Below are 21,129 nucleotides of genomic sequence, written 5' to 3'. Positions count from 1 at the left end.
AGACGAATTAATTTTGATTCAGATTTATATATTTTATGAAATCTCATCTTTTTATGTAACCAAAAAGCTGTACTGCCGATTTACGGCAGTTAGTATTGATCAAGGTCCCGTATGCTTTCGTTGATATTATTTATTTCCTTTATTTGTTTCCTATCACTATTATTGCGATTTGTAAAGTTGTAAAAGCATTGTCTTCTCAGTTCATTATAAGATACGAACATTGCAGTCACAAATTGCTACGTTCAATCGATCCCATAGTTCATAGCGCCACAGTACATTAATGTTAAAGGTTACATCAAATCCACGACGTCATATTTGAATGATTCGTTCATTTAAAGCTGGGTCATGAGGGCTGCTAATACATAATGAGATTACATTGATTGGTCATGCATTCAGATTGCAATACCAATTTGTTGTCAAACTACGCCTGCGTGATGAACTTGCATGCGAGGTTAACAAAAAAGATGGCATGACTCTAATTTACAACTTTACGAAGCGGTATGCTGCTGCTACTAATACAACTACCAATACTTATACTACTAATAATAGTACTATAAAATATTTTACTCACATAACATTTTATCAAATATTTTTACTTAGATATAAAACACTAATTAGTGTTTCATGATTGGATATGAAACATTAGCAAGGATTGCAGGCTAATAAAACTGGCAAAGCTACTGCATCTCATGAAACTGCTCCTACAAAATGCAAGGGCCATTTGACATTACTACTACGTCAGGATCAAGAATTGTGTTCTCAAACCTTTGGTTTTTTAATACTTTTGCAAGAAAATCAAATCATGGTAAACGCCTTTTTATGTATATATTATTTGTTTTGACGTACTTCGAAATATGAAACCGGGAGAGATTTCTCTCTAGCTTAAGAATGCATAGCCTTTGGCAGGTGAAACACAGGCTCAATAGGAGTGGAGTTTGAATCAACCAACTTCATTATCAGATAGTTTTGTTTTAATGATGTCATGGATAAATAATTTCATGAAGAAAAAATACAAGTATAAAAAGACACAGATAAATATGTTGGCCATCTCTGTGTGGTTTTATGGCTCAGAATAGTAACCAAGATACAGCAAATCACGATATTTGATGTGCTGATGCCTGTGCAAGAATGATACTTTAAACATAAAACTACTTGGCTTTTATATGCTCTTTATATTGATGTATTTTGGGATAAGCTGAGCGATTTTCAATTCTGTAATTGTTGCTTTTATCGTGCGTAAAATGTACGTAAATGTTTTGTATTTTCGGCTGAGTATGCGTACTTGGGTTGCTATGATTACCTTTTGAGTATGCGCACTTGGGTTACTATGGTTATTTTTTCCATAATATGGTAAAATGGAGGATCAAAATGCAAATTGTACGATATCATACATAAACACACGCAGAGACAGACCGTCTGACAGAGAGACACACACACAAACACGCTTACATACATACACACACACACGCTTACACACACACACACACACACACACACACATATATATATATATATATATATATATATATAGTTTCATATAAATTTAATGCATGGATATGTTAAAATTTACTATACATGTTTCAATGTATGTATGCATGTATGTATGTATGTATGTATGTATGTATGTATGTATGCATGCATGTATGTTTGTATGTATCTATCTCTCTCTCTCTCTCTCTATCTATCTATCTATCTATCTATCTATCTATCTATCTATCTATCTATCTATATATATATATATATATATATATATATATATATATATATATATATATATATATATATAAACTGTAGCAAAGAGATTCTAGATTGGATAAAGACATAAACAAATCATTGTCTAATCATTGTAGTTATAGCTACATGCACCAAAGAGACTCTAGCTTGATGAAGACACGATCAATCGGCAATCTTATATTTGCGCTTATTAAATATTCACCATTATACAACTCCTGGTAAAGGATACCATCTGGAAGATTGTCTAATATATACCCATCTATTAATGCTATTTTTTAATATAATTCGTACCCATCTATTAATGCAATGTTTTATATAATTCGTACTTATCTATTAATGCTATTTTTTATATAATTCGTACCCATCTATTAATGCTATTTTTTATATAATTCGTACCCATCTATTAATGCTATTTTCTGTATAGTTCATACACATCTATTAATGCTATTTTTTGTATAATTCGTACCTATATATTAATGTTATTTTGAGTATAATTCGTACCCATCTATTAATGCTATTTTTTTTGTATAATTCGTACCCATCTATTAATGCTATTTTTGTATAGTTCATACACATCTAGTAATGCTATTTTTGTATAGTTCATACACATCTATTAATGATATTTTTGTATAGTTCATACACATCTAATAATGCTGTTTTCGTATTGCTCGTACCCATCTATTAATGCTATTTTTGTATAGTTCATACACATCTATTAATGTTTTTTTTTTGCATGTTTTTGCTGACAATATCTTACGATGATGGGCATTTTATTGCATTTGTAGTATGTTCGATGCGTGGCTTATACGCCCGCTATAAACTTAGATCATCAAAACTTTAATAAATTTAGAAAGTAGCTCCTCGTTTTGACACCGAAAGACCTTTGCTTGATCATAATTTCTTTTAAAAATAATTATTTTACAAAAAAAATGAACTTCTTATGTATTAGAAAGTCTTTGATTCCCTCCCTGCTGGTGTTGAATGTAACCAAGAAGACCTCGTGAACTTAGCATTTAACAACTAATGTCAAACATGTCTCTGTTTGAAGAAATAAACCTCTAAAACCTGGTCGGTTAATACATTAGCAGATTGTTTTTTAGCCTTTATTTGCTCTCATGTTACAATGGACACCTCAAGAGCTCTCAAAAGCAATCGTATATGTGCTTAAATAGATAACTAAATTTCAAACGAATGCGCAGAAACAACACGTCAGAACCATCCATCTGTTCTCCTACCCTGCTATCAGTGTTGTGAGTCCTATTACATCATCGGCATAATATATCCGTCATTACTTAAGTCACACGAAACGCTCCACGTCGGTGAAATCGAGGCAGTCGATGGTTGAACCTCCATCAGGAACGACACGTTTACCTCAGACTACAAAGTACCTCCTATCAGTTATTTGATTAGAAAAGGTAAGTCCACTTCTTTCACTAACATACTGATGCAGAATTTATAGCTGCTGATTTTTGTTTCTGTCTTTGCTTCCGTGTTTAAGTTTTGGTATAAATATGCTTAGACTATTCTCCCATAAGACAGAGGCCATAAACTCCTGAACAGAAGAAAGTGTATAATTCTTTCTGTAATACAGTATAGAGACGATCATGATTTCTAACTTTGACCAGAAGGATTAAAAAGACAAATAAACATAGAAAAACTTATAAAGATTGAAAAACAAAAAGAAATCAAAATTATTTTCTTCGAATCACTAATGGTAGGATGGCTAGGGGCATACATCATTGCTGCTGGACCATCAACAAAGTTGAGTCCTTTCGTTTTTACTGACAGACATACTTCCGAGGTTTCAAAGAATTTTAGATGCAATAGAAGCTCATTCATGATGGAAGATATATATATTTTTTTTTTACTTTACACCTATACATTTTGTTTTACCCAAGAAAGAGTTTGAATTTTATTGTCGTTTTCTAGAGGTCGCAAAACGGTACTCCCGTGTTTCAGTTTAGTATCACCATCCTCTCAAACGATGCTGGAACTACTTTTCACGATATCTCCCAGTTACAGCTGAACGAAACGTGAACAACTATGCCGCGGGTTACTAACAACTCCGAAATGATACTCGTGAAGACGAAAGTAATGTGATTTTATTTTATTTGAATAGTGATAAAAAAGTGAATCACACTTTGATTTAAGTGATCGTTATACGAGTTATTTATATTTTATATATTTAAAGCATAATTTATGTAATGAAGTCAGTCGGTTGTACCTGATTGGACAGCTATGGTAAAAGTTGTGTTGTAATATATAAATAGAAAGAATATGCAAAGTATTAAAATACAAAAAAGTATTCACCAACATGTTGTTATATATTTACAATAAGTTCAGTAATATATATTTTGACAAATTACAAATAACAACATCTCGGCAGACCCCATTCCCTAGTCTTCTTGTACGTATGGTCATTTTTCAACACATGGATCAGGACAAGTCCCTATTTAAACAAAATCAGGCCCTGATCCCCATTGTGCTACAGAAAATAGTATGATTTTAGTGGATGCATTCGCACGTGTGACCAACACGCCACAGTCGGCTGCAAAAGTTTTCGAAATCTTCTCGAGAAAAGTTTCTTGTTTTTTTAAATGAAAAAGAATTTATTGTAACCATATGAAACTCATTTCACACTAGACTGATTTAAAAACAACAATTACTCAACTTTTCCTGTATCAAGAAAATTACTATGGCCTAATTTGTCTTCTGCTGAATGTTTTTATGTGACATTTGTGTATTTTACCACGTTTTATGTGTAAGTTACGTTTTAATTTACTTACAATCGTATGATATGTGCACCAACATATGTAAATATACATTCTAGATTTTCACAATGACAATCTAAATCTTATATTTCAAATACTAAACGATTACAATTTATCATATATGTCCAACCGAGTAAACTCAAATACAACCGAGACATCATTACATGAATTGTTATAGAAACTGGTGAAAGATAAATAATTACTTTAAAGTCACTTTAATCAAAGTTTGTTTACCTTTAAATTATTTTTCAAACAATTACGTTTCATAATATCGGGGTAAACATAGATATATGCACCGAAAACATAAATGCTGGTGTATTTTGTTTTTGAACGTACTTTGGTGTTTCTATTAACCGCTCTGCCGCAGTTTTCAAACTAATACGGTCATTCCAATGCCAAGTCCCCAGCGTAACCTGTAACCGTTTTAACCACACATAGGAAAGAAATCTTCAGAGTGGGTGATGCCAAATTTGCGAAATACAAAATAATCGAGAATTACATGTATGGATCTGCTGTTAACCTCACCCCAACGTGTATTGTAATTAGTGTTAGTAAGAGTGGTTGCAGTGAAAATGAGCGACTGTTTCATATTCTTCGTTTACAAACTTCTATATTAGTGCGCATATTGGCTCATCAATATGTAATTGGTTAATGACGGAGGATGAAGTTCATACTGAAACTGAGACATGGTAAGCAATTTTCTATGTTTTCAAGTTACGTAATATGAGTGATTCTATTAAATTAGACACACACAGACACAGACACAGACACACACACACACACACACACTCAAAAGTGCATGCCATTGGAATTTGCTCTGCAATCATATAAATTTAGCTGATCTCGACATAGGCCAAAAGCTAAATTCCAATACCGCTCTTGTTTTGACTAGGACCTCAAGTCCATATTTGCAACGAAATAGGTCAGTAATTAGGTCTTACGTTGGTATCGAGTCTTGTTTTATGTGCTGCCCATTGAGGAGGATGCAAAGCTCACGGTTCGCATTAGCATTGTTCAGGTGGAAGGCGATGAAGACTGTCTTTTGTTGTGCTTGGCTGTAGGCGCCATTCTTTAAAGAAGTCCGTCACTTTCTCCAGGTCCTTGTTCAGAATCTCGTCATATTTAGTACACGAGCGACACTGGTTCATCTGCGTACATGAACTTGCGCGACTGTTTCAGGCAAGTCTTTGACAGTCCGGTCTGCTCAACAGTTATGATATTCTCCAAGTCCGGACCAATTCTTGGGAGAAACAGACGCTCCTGTACCTGAAAATAGACTGAAAGCAAGGAGATTGCCGATAGCTCGCCGCATTGTGGGAATCTTTGTCAGGCTTAGAAATCGCAATAATCCATGCCTGGCGCCACAAAGTCTGCATGCACTTTTCCCTAACAACCCTTGGTGTATAAAGTGGGGAGCATGGATACTAGGGGAGGATGGATAAGCGTTCACGTCGAGCTCCCCGTCAGTACTTACCCAAGACTCAGCTCGAGGCTGGGTAAGCAAAGGATCCAACTTGAAAACTGAATTCCGCATTGAATCCCGGTTACGTGCAACTACCAAGAGCAGCCCCCGATGTGCTAATTTCCTCTGACTTTCAATCCATTGGACCGTCCCTACCAATTTTACCAATGAACGTCGAGGGTTTCCTCAGCAGCCAAACGAGCCATCATCAGCACTATAGCCCACCGGCATAACGGATAGTGACACATACCATCCAAACGTTGGTATTGTAAGGTAACGTCCTAATTTTATGCTCAAATGGATGTGTTATCTAAATCGGAATTACTTTTTGTTCTCTAAATTTGAATTCCTTTTTCGTGACTTGAAAACATAATATATGCTAATGCAAAATTAGGACCACATAAAATTTAAGGAATTTCGATAGTCGGTATGCACATGAAGTATGAAAAGCATTTAGTCCAATTAAATGCCATTTTCACATTGCAACTTTAAAATAACTTCTTTGTTTCCAACAATTGTTTCATATTGTCTCGCATCATTTTCATGCTAACATCATTTTTCTGAACGTTCACAATTGTGCGGGTCACTCATGACAGACCAGTCGTAAAGCAACTGTTATTATTAGCTGATGAAAAAAGTAATACTCTCTAAGAACGATGGCCAAAATCCAAGTATTTCCTTGCTTCCTTTTATGTGAATGTTCCCTACTTGATTCAGATCGTCTACTATTGTCCAGCGTGCTTTTGTTATCATGACCTGTATACATTGTTATGGAATATGATATTTAAACGTAAGAGTAACTGTGGAATCGCCACGTAATTTATACAATTATAATAGGCTTGTCCCGTCATCTCCCAGTGGCAGAAAATATTTGTGATAGGATGGTCTGTGTAGCATAAACATTGTATTAGAAGACGTAAGGTCTATTTTACATTTTAGTTCTTGCTACATACATTATAAACCTAGGTTATTTACATTACATATTAATTCCATTGGAAGACGTCAATCTTTCGTTACTTACACGACATATTTATTCCTTTGGAAGACGTCAATTCTACGTTACTTACACGACATATTTATTCCTTTGGAAGACGTCGAACCTACGTTGCCTTTACGATTTATTCATGTTATTGAAGACATCCATATTACGTTTCTTACACAATGTTTTTGCTTTCTTTGTGAATTAGTTTAACTCCTGATATATGCATACAGCCCTGAAAATTTGACACTCCTTTGACATAAAGCACTGTAAAACTGAAATACATAAAACTTTGTAAAATATAATTCGACAAATATGAATATTAATTCGTGTAGAACTGATTACCAAAAAAAAACTTACAAAACTGACAGTAAATCCACATGCATAGAATTTTCCTAATCGTATTACGATCTGGTGAAAACACATAAACCTATTATGATACGGTGAAGCACACTGGATAAAGTCAAGTCTGTGTGTCAAAGCAATTTTGTATCATTCCTTAATATTTGCAAAAACCTGTAAAACCCATTGAAACTATAACTCACTTTTTAATTTTGGGCCCGATTAATGTCTTAATAGTTCTTAAAAGTCATAGTGAATATTGAAAATCCCGATTAGTACTTGCGTTCGAGCCGAGCCGATAGCATGTGTAATTACCACAATAGACAGGTATTGGAATTGACATACATTCTCTCTCTCTGTCTTTATCTATCTATCTATCTATCTATATATCTATCTATCTATCTATCTATCTATCTATCTATATATATATATATATATATATATATATATATATATATATATATATATATATATATATATATATATGCTTAGTGATGACAGGAATCGGATATGGGTAGGCGAAATGATGGGAATGGCCGTTTAAAAACGAATTCCCACATTAACTATTGTTCTGGTGTTCGGATGCCTTCTGATGTCTGTTGATATGCATTTCTTACGTTAATTCTTTGCTTTAGTTAAGGTATTGTCATTTTGAACTTATATGTAACTTATAACACAGGTATTTAGGTATCATCAGCAAAAGAGTGGTTGTGTCGAGTTTGAACATTTGGAGATCAGTTGTAAGATTTTATAATTTATATACGAGTTTCTCTGAAGGGTCCCTTGAAAGTATGGTCTGATTTATCAACCAGCTCATTTTATATCACAACATGTATGTCATTAAATATAAAATTTCATGATAATACAAATATACACTCGAAATCAACAAGTGATCTCAACAATTGTATTGCACTAATATTGGACAATGAGAGAGATAACTTGTGAAATTTGTGTCGCAAAAAGACATTGGGCTTTAGTTTCTATGTTAAAAGTCAGCTATCGCATACTCGTACAAATCGTTTCTGAAATAAATCAAATATCGCCGTTTTATGTTGAGTATGTGAAATGTGAATTTCATCGAGTTTTATGGATTCCATGAAGAGCTAAGCAATAGTCTAGATTTTGATTCTGATATGAATGTATGCACTCGGTGAGATAAAACGAAGGCGACAAGAAAAAGCAACCAATTCAAAAACATTGCGTGTTTGTACAGAGATTCAATGGCATTGCAGTGCAATTAATGCAAAGTTTTCTGCTTTAGAAAATGTAACCTATGCAACATGTCATTATGTATTTTGCAAACTTACATTTGGCTCCAGTGGTCGACCATGCTTTAAATGCAGTACCGGAGTAATGTCGGGTAATCTGCTTTGCCGACAATTTGCGAGAGATATCGTGCGCTTAGGCAAAGTGAACCTGACGTCGAGAAAAACCCACCGATGTTGCTGAGGAAAAAGATATAGAAGCAAACAAAATACTATCCAGGTATGAAACAATGAAGTTTCTGATCCTGACTGAATAAACGTAGAGGTACAAAACTTATCAATGACACAATACTTGTACTCTTATATAAAAAGCATTCCGAATTCAATACAACTTATTTAATCCGCACGAAAGTGTGGAAGAAGTGTTCCAGACGACATGTGAAAACCTTAATGCATGTTAATAGACACTGTACCTGAGCTGTGTCCGATAGTGAGCCAATGTTTCTCAGATGAACCACGGCTGGTTGCAACTGTGAATGTACATCGCAAGATCCGCGACAATTTTAAATAAAGTTATGAGAGGTGAGAGAAAAGCAGACATACTTACTCTGTTTGAGCTCTCGTTCGAGCTGAGTCAGACAGTGGGAAAGTTTAGTGCAACAGCGGAATAATTATGCATTAAGGTTCGTCGACAGGCAAAGCAGGATAATGTAACACGCATGGCTGCTTGCAGGCTATTTCACGCATGGTCGCTGGTGAAGAAGACCTTCCTGGCATCACAAATACTATTACTAAAGAGGATGATGGGTATGCTCCTCAAATAATCAAAGATTCAACATTCAAATTACACAAACGCTTTGACGAGTATAGACTCACTCACAACCGAGAGGCTTTCCCGCAAAATTCCCTCAAAAACATATTTGGGCTCTGCAAGGACGTTGGCAAAGTTAATTTCGGGCAAACAACGTAATCTTAACTCCAAAGAGCCGAAATAATCATGGTGAACTTTGGCGTGATGGTAATGTCACAGAAGTAAATCTAAATTATTAAAAACCAGCGCTTTTGATGCCCTCGATGTGTCCATCATTGACCACACACGAACGTTTCGTTTCATTCAATGGGTCTGGCGGAACTATCTTCAATTTCGATAACGATGACCACATTTGCAAAGTACTGTCTGACAACAACTTGTATAGCAAATAAGTACACAACAACGTGTCACAGTACCACGGCACGTATTTTTCGCATTTAAAATCATGGACAATAGAGAAACCCAAATGGCATGTTCGACGATATTTTGAAAATTGGCATCGACAGAGGTCTCACTGAGGTTGAACTCTCACCAGGAACCAACCGAAAATAGAGTGTTCGACTTTCAAAGCAATCAAGTCGTGCGTGTTACAATGTATTAGACGATACCAAAACATTGACACGGACTTGCAGGTTTCCCAGCATGACTTCACTGCGGTATGACCGATTCATTACTTTTCTCTCGAGTATCTACAGGTTTCTAAACAGTCTGTGATATATATGTTCTTTAAAACACCTGAAGGCGTCGACTCACATTACTTCTGTATTGTTGTGGACTCTCTGACAAGACTACGTTCATGCAGGGCTTGAGAGGCATTGATGCACTCAACGCAGCCAAATGTCAACGCCGAAATATGACTCTTAAGTTGTCTGTGGAAGGGATAACCGGAACGAAACACGACGGACTGGAATATTTCCATTCATTAGTGCCATTTCAGCGTTTTGTGCGAATGCAGATGTTGCGGTTGCAAAAGCGTCTACAGTAGGGACTTTCAGAAGCTCATCTAGGATGGCTCGGTTGGTAAACGCATAAAGTGAGGAGTAGGCTTTCTACTATCCATCCATACGTCCCCAATAGGAAGCCTTTTGATGTCGCATGCAGTGTATCCAATGAACAGTTTTGATTTACTCGCAATGAGAAAATTAGAAAAGAATTGTATTTTGTCTTTATGCGGAGTGAACTTGCGTCGATATCTCCCCACCCCACCCCCAGCCCGCATGATGAAATCTGGAATAGTTCATTTGGATTCGATAACAAAACAGAACTCATTGAGTCAATACATGAGAACAGAACTCATTGGGTCGTTACATGGAAACACCTAAACATGTTTTGCATTTTGAATTGTTCGGGTTCACACCGTCATGAAGCATAATAATTACGCGGTGGTTGAAACAAAGCTTCTGGGCGAACTCTAGTGTTTTCCACCCTACCGCTGTAAACCAGAAAAGTATGTGGACATCTTGTTCTTGAGTCAATTCATATACTTGCCAACACAAGAAGTATTTGGTTAGGTTGCAATATTACCTGGAAAATACGTGTGATAGAAACCGAAAGGCATGTTGATATTTACGGACGCGAGAGCGGAGGGACCCAACAATGGGTGGATGATTTAACTCGTTTGCTACCAAAACCGATCTAACTCAGTTTACCATCCGGTTTGTCGTTGATGTCGTCCCAGGAAAACTTGTGATTTTCCAAGATCAAACTGGAAATCTGTAAACATCAAACGTGGACATCAACGATGTTGTTTTGAATCCGCTTGGTACCCTTGCAGAAATATTATGTCCCAGGTCCTGCCCGGGGCAAAACAGTAATCAACTGTTTGTACCACTCTGAAGTACCAATACCTACTCATCGGAATCGGAGCATTAACTCACGAAACATCTGTTCGCAGACTTCACCACCAGGATTAAAAATACCAGATTGTGTTTCTGCCATAACGATATGATATTCACCGACAAATAAATGCAATTAAAATGTCCAGATAGGTATTGCAAGCCAATAGTAATGTGACTAAAGAGACAAATACCCTAACTGATATGCATCATAGACTTGCATGTGACTGTAACAGTTCTCAACACGAAAAGACGATAACCACTTTGTGGATACAACGACGGTGTAGTTTTGGATAAACATGGAAGTTTGAAAAGAACTGCCGGGGAATATGTTTTCCATGATTGTATGACAGTTGTAACAGCGAAGAAAAATGATTGGATGGAAGTGTGATAGCCTGATGCACCCGGTAGCAATGCGTTCGGACATGTCCTGCGTGTCGGACATCGGTACTACAGTGCGACAAAATTACTAGATTAACCATGAAAAACCCTTATTGTTCCCGACTCAAAGATGTAATGATGAATTCGATAAGAAACCCGTTCTACTCGGCAAATACAAACGTGTGTGTGGTATTGTGGATGCGATTCGTTGTCTCGCCGCCTCAGCAACAGTTGATTTTGGTGTGCCAGGAATGGCAACGACGGCATCTATCACAAGCACGCCAATCTGAATTGTTGTATGCGCAATATCGATAGTAACCAGTGTACCCGCCTTGGTTAAGTAATTCAAGTACTGATACATTAAGGAATATGTGCAAATTCAGAAATTTTCACAGCTGCCCAAAGTAGTCTTATCGCATTTGCCAAGCTGCTCTCGGTGGTCATCGAAGATTAAACGATTACCATTGTCTGGAAAGGTGCTGCTTGCAACTGTTCCAGCATTATACATTCACTTTATTGTAAAACTCACAATGCATTGTATATAATAACGATTTGAAAATGGAGGCAAATGGATGACAAAATACATAATAGATGAAATCCGGCACGAAATGAAATATGAACGGGATTTTTTATTGGAAACATTGCAGTAATAACTGCTGTATTTCTCTGACAGGGGCAAGTCATGGGGACACCATTTGGAGGTTTACGCTGGTTACAATTACAGATGCACAACCATATTTGTTCTATATAAAACTGTTGGAAATTAATATGATATGTAATGTTTATTGAAAATAGTGTTGATAAGGAACTTAACCGTTAAGGACAGAAACTTTAAACTTGTTTATATCTTTACAAATGGAATTGCAAGAGTTTTATAATTCAGTTTATTGACTGGTTACTGAGCGTGGGTTGTGCCTCTTGCACTATGATCTGTCTGTATTATCCTTCGCCTGGTTGCTAAGATTGGAGAGCGAATGTGCCACCTATGTATTTTACTGTATTTGTATCTGATATCTCGGTTTGATCGATAGCCTGGTTGTTGGGTTTGTTGTGCAGTTATGTACATCTTTAGGCTATCCTATGAGCAATGTCTGAGATCTCTAGTGGGCACGATATTTTCATAAAACGTCATTCCGATCATATCACCTCGTTGTGTTTTTTGAACCAAAATACACATCAGAAATACTGTGAGAGAGTGTTACAGCGTAAAAGTGACACATCGCCGAAACATGGTGAAAAACTCGGTGACATAATAAAATTAAGCTTGATAAATTAGGACCATGTCAAAAATATTATGACACCCTGGTGGAAGCATTTGGTAAACATGATACAGTGAATGAAATGTTGGCTATTCAAATCTAGGCCGACGCAACTGTGCTCTGGGCGAAAGGGCGTCCCACCCATTAAAAATCGAAATTCCCGCAAACTCCGTGAAACCCATTCTCAATTCATCCCCAAATAACCACTCCCTGCCTTGGCGCTGTATGTATTTTCCTGTATCAACCACCCATTACGATGGTCCTGAATGCGGTGTTTCAGAGAATAATTTCCAATTGTTGGCAAAAAGGCACAATCCCTTGGGTTTTTCTGATACTCTGATTTGTTGACGCTCATGCATATATCAAGTTTGTTGAATGATGTAATAAAGGAAACGTTATGTTGACTCCATGAATCACGTCCGTACCGTCAACATTAACCTTTTGATACTTATAAATTACTATTGATTACTATCAACCAATAGTACAATGGGACACCGTCAGAGTATTGTTAGTTTTATTTGCTATTGGCTGATCACCCAGTGATTGAGTTTTGCTGCAAAAGACTGCATCACAGAATAAACTTGTTATTTCCCTTATTCAAGGCCATGCCTTTAACAGAAAATATTTGTTTAATTTCTATAAGTCAATTTATTGTTTGTCGAACCCCCACCCACCCCCTCGTTCAGGCATGTATTAGTACGGATTTTATCATATATGTTGTATTTTGGGTTTTGTTTTGTGGATGTAAAAGCTTCATTGGCTGGGAAGTTATAAACTATTCTGTATTAGCACCGTGAATGGAGACATATCTGCATAGAGAAAGTTATAAACTATTCTGTATTAGCACCGTGAATGGATGCATAGAGAAAGTTTGGATATATGCAGAAGAATATATTTTTATGGGGTTGTTGGCATTTGTACTTCACTGCCGATTCTGAAATTGATATTTAAAACCCATGAATTTAAAATATTATATTGCTTGCCTATAGTGGATCAATAGATGGGTGTTGTTTTGCATCAGACCACTCGAATCAATATCTTGGATCGGTTTACTGTTTAATTTGCACGAATTTTATTATCCTTTTCGCAAATAGTTTTTGAGGAACATCGTTTCAGTCTGTCTTTCCTTTGCCCTGAGCTAGGTGTTGATGCATAATACCAGACTGAATTATTAGCTATATTTTCCGTTTATAGCCAAGCAAGGAAGGAATGGCTGAGATACGTGAATAATATATAGTAAAATATCTTTATTGCTTACCAGTAGAAGCGAACCAAATTAATTTCTTTCTCAAACCGATATAATATTTGGAACTTGCGGCTATCATACATGTCTCCATCTTGAGAATTCTAATTATTTCCATCCGTTTTGATAATTCAACATACGTTTAGAGTTTCTGACCTATTGTCAGCCCCATCATTCCATAATAATCATAATGTGACCTAATGACAGCCCACATCATTCCATAATAATCATAATGTGACCTAATGACAGCCCACATCATCCCATGACAATTATAATGCGACCTATTGTCAGCCCACATCATCCCATGATAATCATAATGTGACCTAATGACAGCCCACATCATCCCATGACAATTATAATGCGAACTATTGTCAGCTCACATCATCCCATAATAATCATAATGTGACCTAATGACAGCCCACATCATTCCATGATAATTATAATGCGAACTATTGTCAGCCCACATCATCCCATGATAATCATAATGTGACCTAATGACAGCCCACATCATCCCATGACAATTATAATGCGACCTATTGTCAGCTCACATCATCCCATGATAATCATAATGTGACCTAATGACAGCCCACATCATCCCATGACAATTATAATGCGACCTATTGTCAGCTCACATCATCCCATGATAATCATAATGTGACCTATTGTCAGCCCCCATCATCCCCTGTTAACCTAAATGTGACCTAATGTCAGTCCCAATCACTCGCTGATCAGAATGACTTGGGGATATTTCACATTTTGTTGATAATACGTTCTACGCTGGCAACAGTTTTCAAAGTGACATCAGAGACATTTACTCCCAACCATCATTCAAAAAGTATAATGCAGAGATGACACGCGTTGTAGTTAAGAACAAAAAGAGAGAGTTTATTTCCATTTTCTGTTTGGTTTCAGTACCTTGCTTTAGTGAAACAAAAGCTTACAAATATTCTGCAATTTATCTGTAGAAAATGGTCACAAACAGAAGTTTGAAACGAATTCGCTTTTGTAATTAAAACCGAAATTTATGAATAAATTCGCCTTAATTTACTCTGAATAATATATATTATTTATGACTAAATAGAGATAAAAAGTTTTATTAATACTTTTATCATGTATAATGCACACTTATTAAAGATATAGAAAATAAATAAATAAATTTAATAAATAAATAAAGTTTTAAAAAATTATATTATGTCTTGATATATTATTGACGAATGTTTGATATTTCATCAGAAATCAATTTATAAAAATTATGGCGTGCATAATACTTGCTGTCAAGTATTTTATAAATAATTAATCATAATATATTGAGAATTAATTTAAAAATGCACTTTCATTTTTAAAGAATTAGTAAATTTATTTTTATAATATTTGTTTATACCTTCACGAATGAAATTATTCTGCAAAGTAGAATAATATAAAAATATTCTTAACTAATTGTAAACAGGCGACATGATTTAAAAAAAAGAAAAAAGAACAGGTTTAATGAATGTCGTGTAGTGTTTTTGAATTTATACCTTTTGGATATACCGTATTAAGACGGTGAACCCAATAGTTTTGTTTATCAGACGTTCGATCTCAGAATCAGCTTTAACAATAGGTTGGAAGGAGAAATCTTGCAAAGCATGGGAAATTGTGATAAATGTGCGGCAACAATGTTAACCATTTTGGTTTTAAGAGGCATATATTTAGAAAATCATTTTCTAATTTTCCTATAAATAAAGATGCATACGCAGGTGTCATAAGTCTACCCATTGTTGTTACCATTTTTTTGAGAGATAGTTTGTATTACCAAAGTGAAAAAAAAAGTTTTTTTTCGAGCACAAGTTTTATCAAATCACAAACATGTTCTTTTGATAGTTTATATGTATATTCGTTTTCTTCAAGATAATGTTTACACGCTTTGATACCATCAGTGTGTGGTATATTCGCGTAGAGTGATACCACATCAAGTGTAACACGGAATGATTTTCAGATAGTTTCGGTAAAAATTTCAATTTGGTAATGAAATCAAAAGTATCTTTGACATATGAAGGTAGTGATTTCATCAGTGGTTGTAAAATGTGATCAATATATTGCGATATATTATTTATAATTGAGTTATATGTAGGAATAATGGGTCTACCTGGATAACCTAAAGGTGGTGACTTATCAACCGTTTTATGTATTTTTGGTAAAATATAAAACTGAGGTGTGCGTATTTTATTTGGGCAGATATCTAGCTCATCATATATGGAACACTTGTGTATAAAGATTTGATTAATACATTTGCTTATTTTTTCTTTAATTTCTTCAAAAGAAATATAGGAAAGTTTTGTGCAATATTCTTCATCATTTAATTGTCTTTCTACTTTTTTAATATAAACCCCGTTATTCATTATTACTATGGTGCTAGACTTATCAGCTTTTTTAATAATAATACTTACGTCTTGTGATAAGGTACGTAAAGAATTTAGTTCTTCTTTAGACATGTTTGTAAAATGTTTTCCTTTACGACTGCTATTTAAAATGTCTTGTTTAGCTGCTTCAGTACAAAAATCCAGATAAATATCTCGTCCACTAGAATGTGTAAATGTTGATTCTTTTTTGTTGACAAAAGGCATTATTTGTAGATGAAAACTACTTTCATATTGTTAATATGTACATAATTTTGAGAAAACTTATTTTAATTTTAATGATCTTGTGTATAAAAAAATGCCTCTGCTAAATTAATATTATCATGCACTTTGGTTCTTGGACAATATGATAATCCCTTATTTAGAAAAATGTAATCACTATTAGTTAGAATTCGTGTCGAATGGTTTAACACTGTTTCTTTTCCTCTTTCGATTTCCTGTTTTTCTTTTCTTTTCTTTCCTCCAGCTGTTCTTGTTTTGTATTCTAATAAATCTCCTATTCTTTCTGCTGTTTGTATTGTTACTACTAATCCTTGAGGGTTTCCATTAGTCTTTGTATTGTTGCTATAACAGTTGTGTTGGATACCTGTGAAAGTTTCTTCGCCCCATTGTTTTACTGCATCTGCAAGGGTTGCCTTTTGTGTGTATGGGGCTGTTAAGTTTTTTGTTTGATCATTTTTGCAATTGTTTTGAATGGGTCTATTCTTTTTTTCTGTGTGATTTGGTCGATAGGCAATTCTTGCTGTTGGCGATGCTAGTTCCATTTCCTTTTCATTTCTTGGTTGTTGTTTATTCCGTTTGTGATTCTTAGTTCCTGCACGTTTATTCTTTACATTGATGAAGTTAATGTACCCTGCTGATTAATTTGGTTCTTGATTACATCATTTTGATTTCTCTCTAGTAATTTTCGATTTTGGTTCTTGATTCTATCTTTTTGATTTCTCTCTAGTAATTTTCGATTTTGATGTTTAACGTTGTTCAGGAAAAATGTTTTTCTCTCTCTGTAAATTCTGTAACATTTTAAGTTGACTTGATAATAGCTCGTCTTTTTTAGATTCCGTTTTTTTAAAACAAAAGTTCTTTATCAAAAATGCCAGTATTTCCTTTTATCAAAGTTTTTAGTTCATCTCTATGTTCTTCTAGTTCTTTGCCTATCTTGATCACTCTCCTCTGATATTCTTCTTTTAGTCTATCACATGTTTCCAAAGATACTTTTTCCAATAGGGAGTCAATATATTCTTGAAACTTCTTTGATGCTGTATCATTCCCAATATGAACTTTTAATTTTAAACGCAGTCCCTTTGGCACAAGATTGTCTTCCATACAGTTTTCAAGAAAGTGTGCGTGTAATCCATTCTGTTTATCCGCTAATTTTTCCATTGTCGTTTTTCAAATAGTCGTTAATAATAAAGAATTAAAAATATACACATGACAGAACTGAAATGGCTATCCATGGATTATATAGAAGAATGCTTCATAAAAGTAGGCAGAATTAATTTTAAAAAAAGATAATAATATGATACAGGTTAGAGAATATTTAATTCGTACACTAGGGAGATTCGAACGCAGGTCCGCGGGTAAATGGCACCCATCGTCTTGCCTGCACCCAAGAGCCAAGATATATATATATATATATATATATATATATATATATATATATATATATATATATGTGTGTGTGTGTGTGTGTGTGTGTGTAAGTTATTCTGTTAATTTTCTGATGTCGTTTTAGAAATGTTTCATTTCAACAGAAAATTTCCGTCAATTTATTCAAGGTTTACTGCATGTAGTCCTTGCAACATGGCTATCTCAAGGCATTCTTATCATATTTAATTACAAACAGGGCGTAGGTACTATATTTTATTGCAAACAGGGCATATGTACTATATTTAATTACAGGTAAGGCATAGGTACCATATTTAATTACAAACAAGGCATACTTACTATATTTAATTACAAACAGGGCGTAGGTACTATATTTTATTGCAAACAGGGCATATGTACTATATTTAATTACAAGTAGCGAAGAGGTACTATATTTATTTACAAGTAGGGAATAAATACCATATTTAATTGCAAACGGGGCATAATTACTATATTTAATTAAACGTAGTTCATATGTACTATATTTATTTACAAGTAGGGAATAGGTACTATATTTAATTACAAATAGGGTATAGGTTTTATATTTAATTACAAACAGGTTATAAATACTATATTTAATTACACGTAGGGTTAAATATACTATATTTATATAGATGTAGGGAATATGAATTATAGTTAATTACAATAGGTACCATATTTAATTACAAGTGGGACAGAGGTACTATATTTAGTTACAAGTAGGGCATATATACTTTATTTAATTACAAGCAGGGCATTTATACTATATTTTGTTACAAGTAGGGCATATGTGCTATATTTATTTACAACCAGGGCATAGGTACCATATTTAATTGCAAACAGGGCATAGGTACTATATTTAATTGCAAACAGGGCATAGGTACTATATTTAATTGCAAACAGGGCATAGGTACTATATTTAATTACAAGTAGGGAAGAGGTACTATATTTAATTACAAGTAGGGCATAGGTACTATATTTAATTCGAAATAGGGCATGCTTACTATATTTAATTAAACGTAGGGCATATGTACTACATTTAGTTACAAGTAGGGCTTAGGTATTATATTTAATTACAAGTAGGGCATATGTGCTATATTTATTTACAAGCAGGGCATAGGTACTATATTTAATTAAAAACAGGGCATAATTACTTTATTAAATTACACATAGGGCAAGAATACTTTATTTAATTACAAGTTGTGCATAATTACTATATTTAATTACAAGTAGGGCATATGTACTATATTTAATTACAAGTTGGGCATAGGTAATATATGTAATTACAAGTAGGGCATATATGCTATATTTAATTACAAGTAGGGCATAATTACTATATTTAATTACAAGTAGGGCATATGTACTATATTTTATTATAAGTATGGCATACATACTATATTTAATTACAAACAGGGCATAATTACTATATTTAATTATACGTAGGGCATATGTACTAGATTTAATTACAAGTAGGGAATATGAATTATATTTAATTACAAGTAGGGAATTGGTACAATATCTAATTACAAGTAGGGCCCAGGTAATATATTGTATTACAAGTAGGCAAAGGTATTATATTTAATTACAAACAGGGCATAATTAAGTAGGCCATATGTACTTTATTTATTTACAGCAGAGCATGATTATTATATTAAATTACATGTAGGGGATATGTACTATATTTAATTAAAGGTAGGGTATATGTATATGTACTTTTTTAATTATAGTTAGGGTATAGGTACTATATTGAATTACAAATAGGGCATATGTAATGTATTTACTTAGAACAGGGCATACTTACTATATTTAATTACAAGTAGGACATATGTACTATATATATTTAAAAGCAGGGCATATGTACTATATTAAATTACACGTAGGGCATATATACTAAGTGTAACTACGAGTAGGGAATATTAACCATATTTAATTATAAGTATGAAATAGGTACCATGCTTAATTACAAGTAAGGAATATGTACTATATTTCATTACAAGTTGGATATATGTACTATATTTAATTACAATTAGGGAATTGGTACTATATTCAATTACAAGTAGGGCATATGTTACGTTTATCTGCATGAAAGGCATATATGAATAAAAGTAATGAATTCCTTTGCAGACACTTACTGAATAGTATAATGGCAACTTTTGATAGATGCAGCAAATTAGCTTTGGAAACAAAATGTTAAAGAGTTTATTTTACGCAGATAACATCTAGCCAATGATGAAAAATAATATAAATAAAACAATACATATGTTTGTGGAATTACTTTATGTAATTCAGACGATTTTGTAAATACGTTTCATCGAAATAGGCATAAAAATAAAAGAAAGAAAAACTTTAAAATAAGTAATTATGTTTCCTTAACTGAACGGAAATATCCTTACATTTTAGTCTAAATCAGCCTTGTTTTTTGCATGGCACTTTGTATACTACTTCCTTGGTTCATATGTATCGATTCATGTTAACTAAGTTTAGTTAATGAGCAAATATATCATGCATTTTGGTCGCTTATGACGTTTCAGATGTTCTGGTTAATGACAAATAAAACACAACTTACGATATTGTACTCCTGCGCATTGTAGGATTAGGACTGTAAATCATTAGATGAAAACCGTTGTAACGAGAGCTATTGATCCTATCAGATTTCACGTTGGTTTGTTTGTTCTCTGAGCTCATAAGCTGGTACTCTATCTGATTTATAGTTTCAGGAGATGAAGTTATAAATGACCAAAGTCCTTTTGATAAATCAAGCATAAATGCATATTGCCTTTGAGATATGAAAATAAAAAGATATCCAATTTAGGAGAAGTTAGTCGTGCTTTTAACAAACGTTTCATGACATTTTTTGTAAACTATCAGAGCGATGGACATAACGTGCATACTCCTGCTTCCTCGTGGCATTCGCTACATCGTCTGGCCATGACGATAAATGACAGAGCACGGAATTTGCAAGACAATAAATATATCAGTGTCCCTATAGCTACCGACGAATGGTACAACAAAATCATGGTAATACCAGGAATGTTCCTACTGTTACCAATGAATGGCACGATACTAGTAATAACAGCAATATCCCTAC

At 34.2% G+C, this 21,129-nt stretch overlaps 1 long non-coding RNA gene across 1 annotated transcript in view; it reads left to right on the top strand.

The window, feature by feature from the left end:
* Positions 1-3,037: 3,037 nt before the first annotated feature.
* The window catches only part of LOC149805624 (uncharacterized), a 30,239-nt gene continuing 12,147 nt past the window's right edge, over positions 3,038-21,129 (top strand). Inside the window, exon 1 of the long non-coding RNA XR_016414953.1 lies at positions 3,038-3,149. This is a non-coding gene — a long non-coding RNA (uncharacterized LOC149805624). The remainder of the gene's footprint in view (positions 3,150-21,129) is intronic.

The sequence above is a fragment of the Sinohyriopsis cumingii genome, chromosome 2 (assembly GCF_028554795.1).
Source record: "Sinohyriopsis cumingii isolate HCF-2022 chromosome 2, ASM2855479v2, whole genome shotgun sequence".
Taxonomy (NCBI): domain Eukaryota; kingdom Metazoa; phylum Mollusca; class Bivalvia; order Unionida; family Unionidae; genus Sinohyriopsis; species Sinohyriopsis cumingii.
Note: the sequence above shows the minus strand (reverse complement) of the source record. Positions and strands in the feature narration are given on the sequence as shown.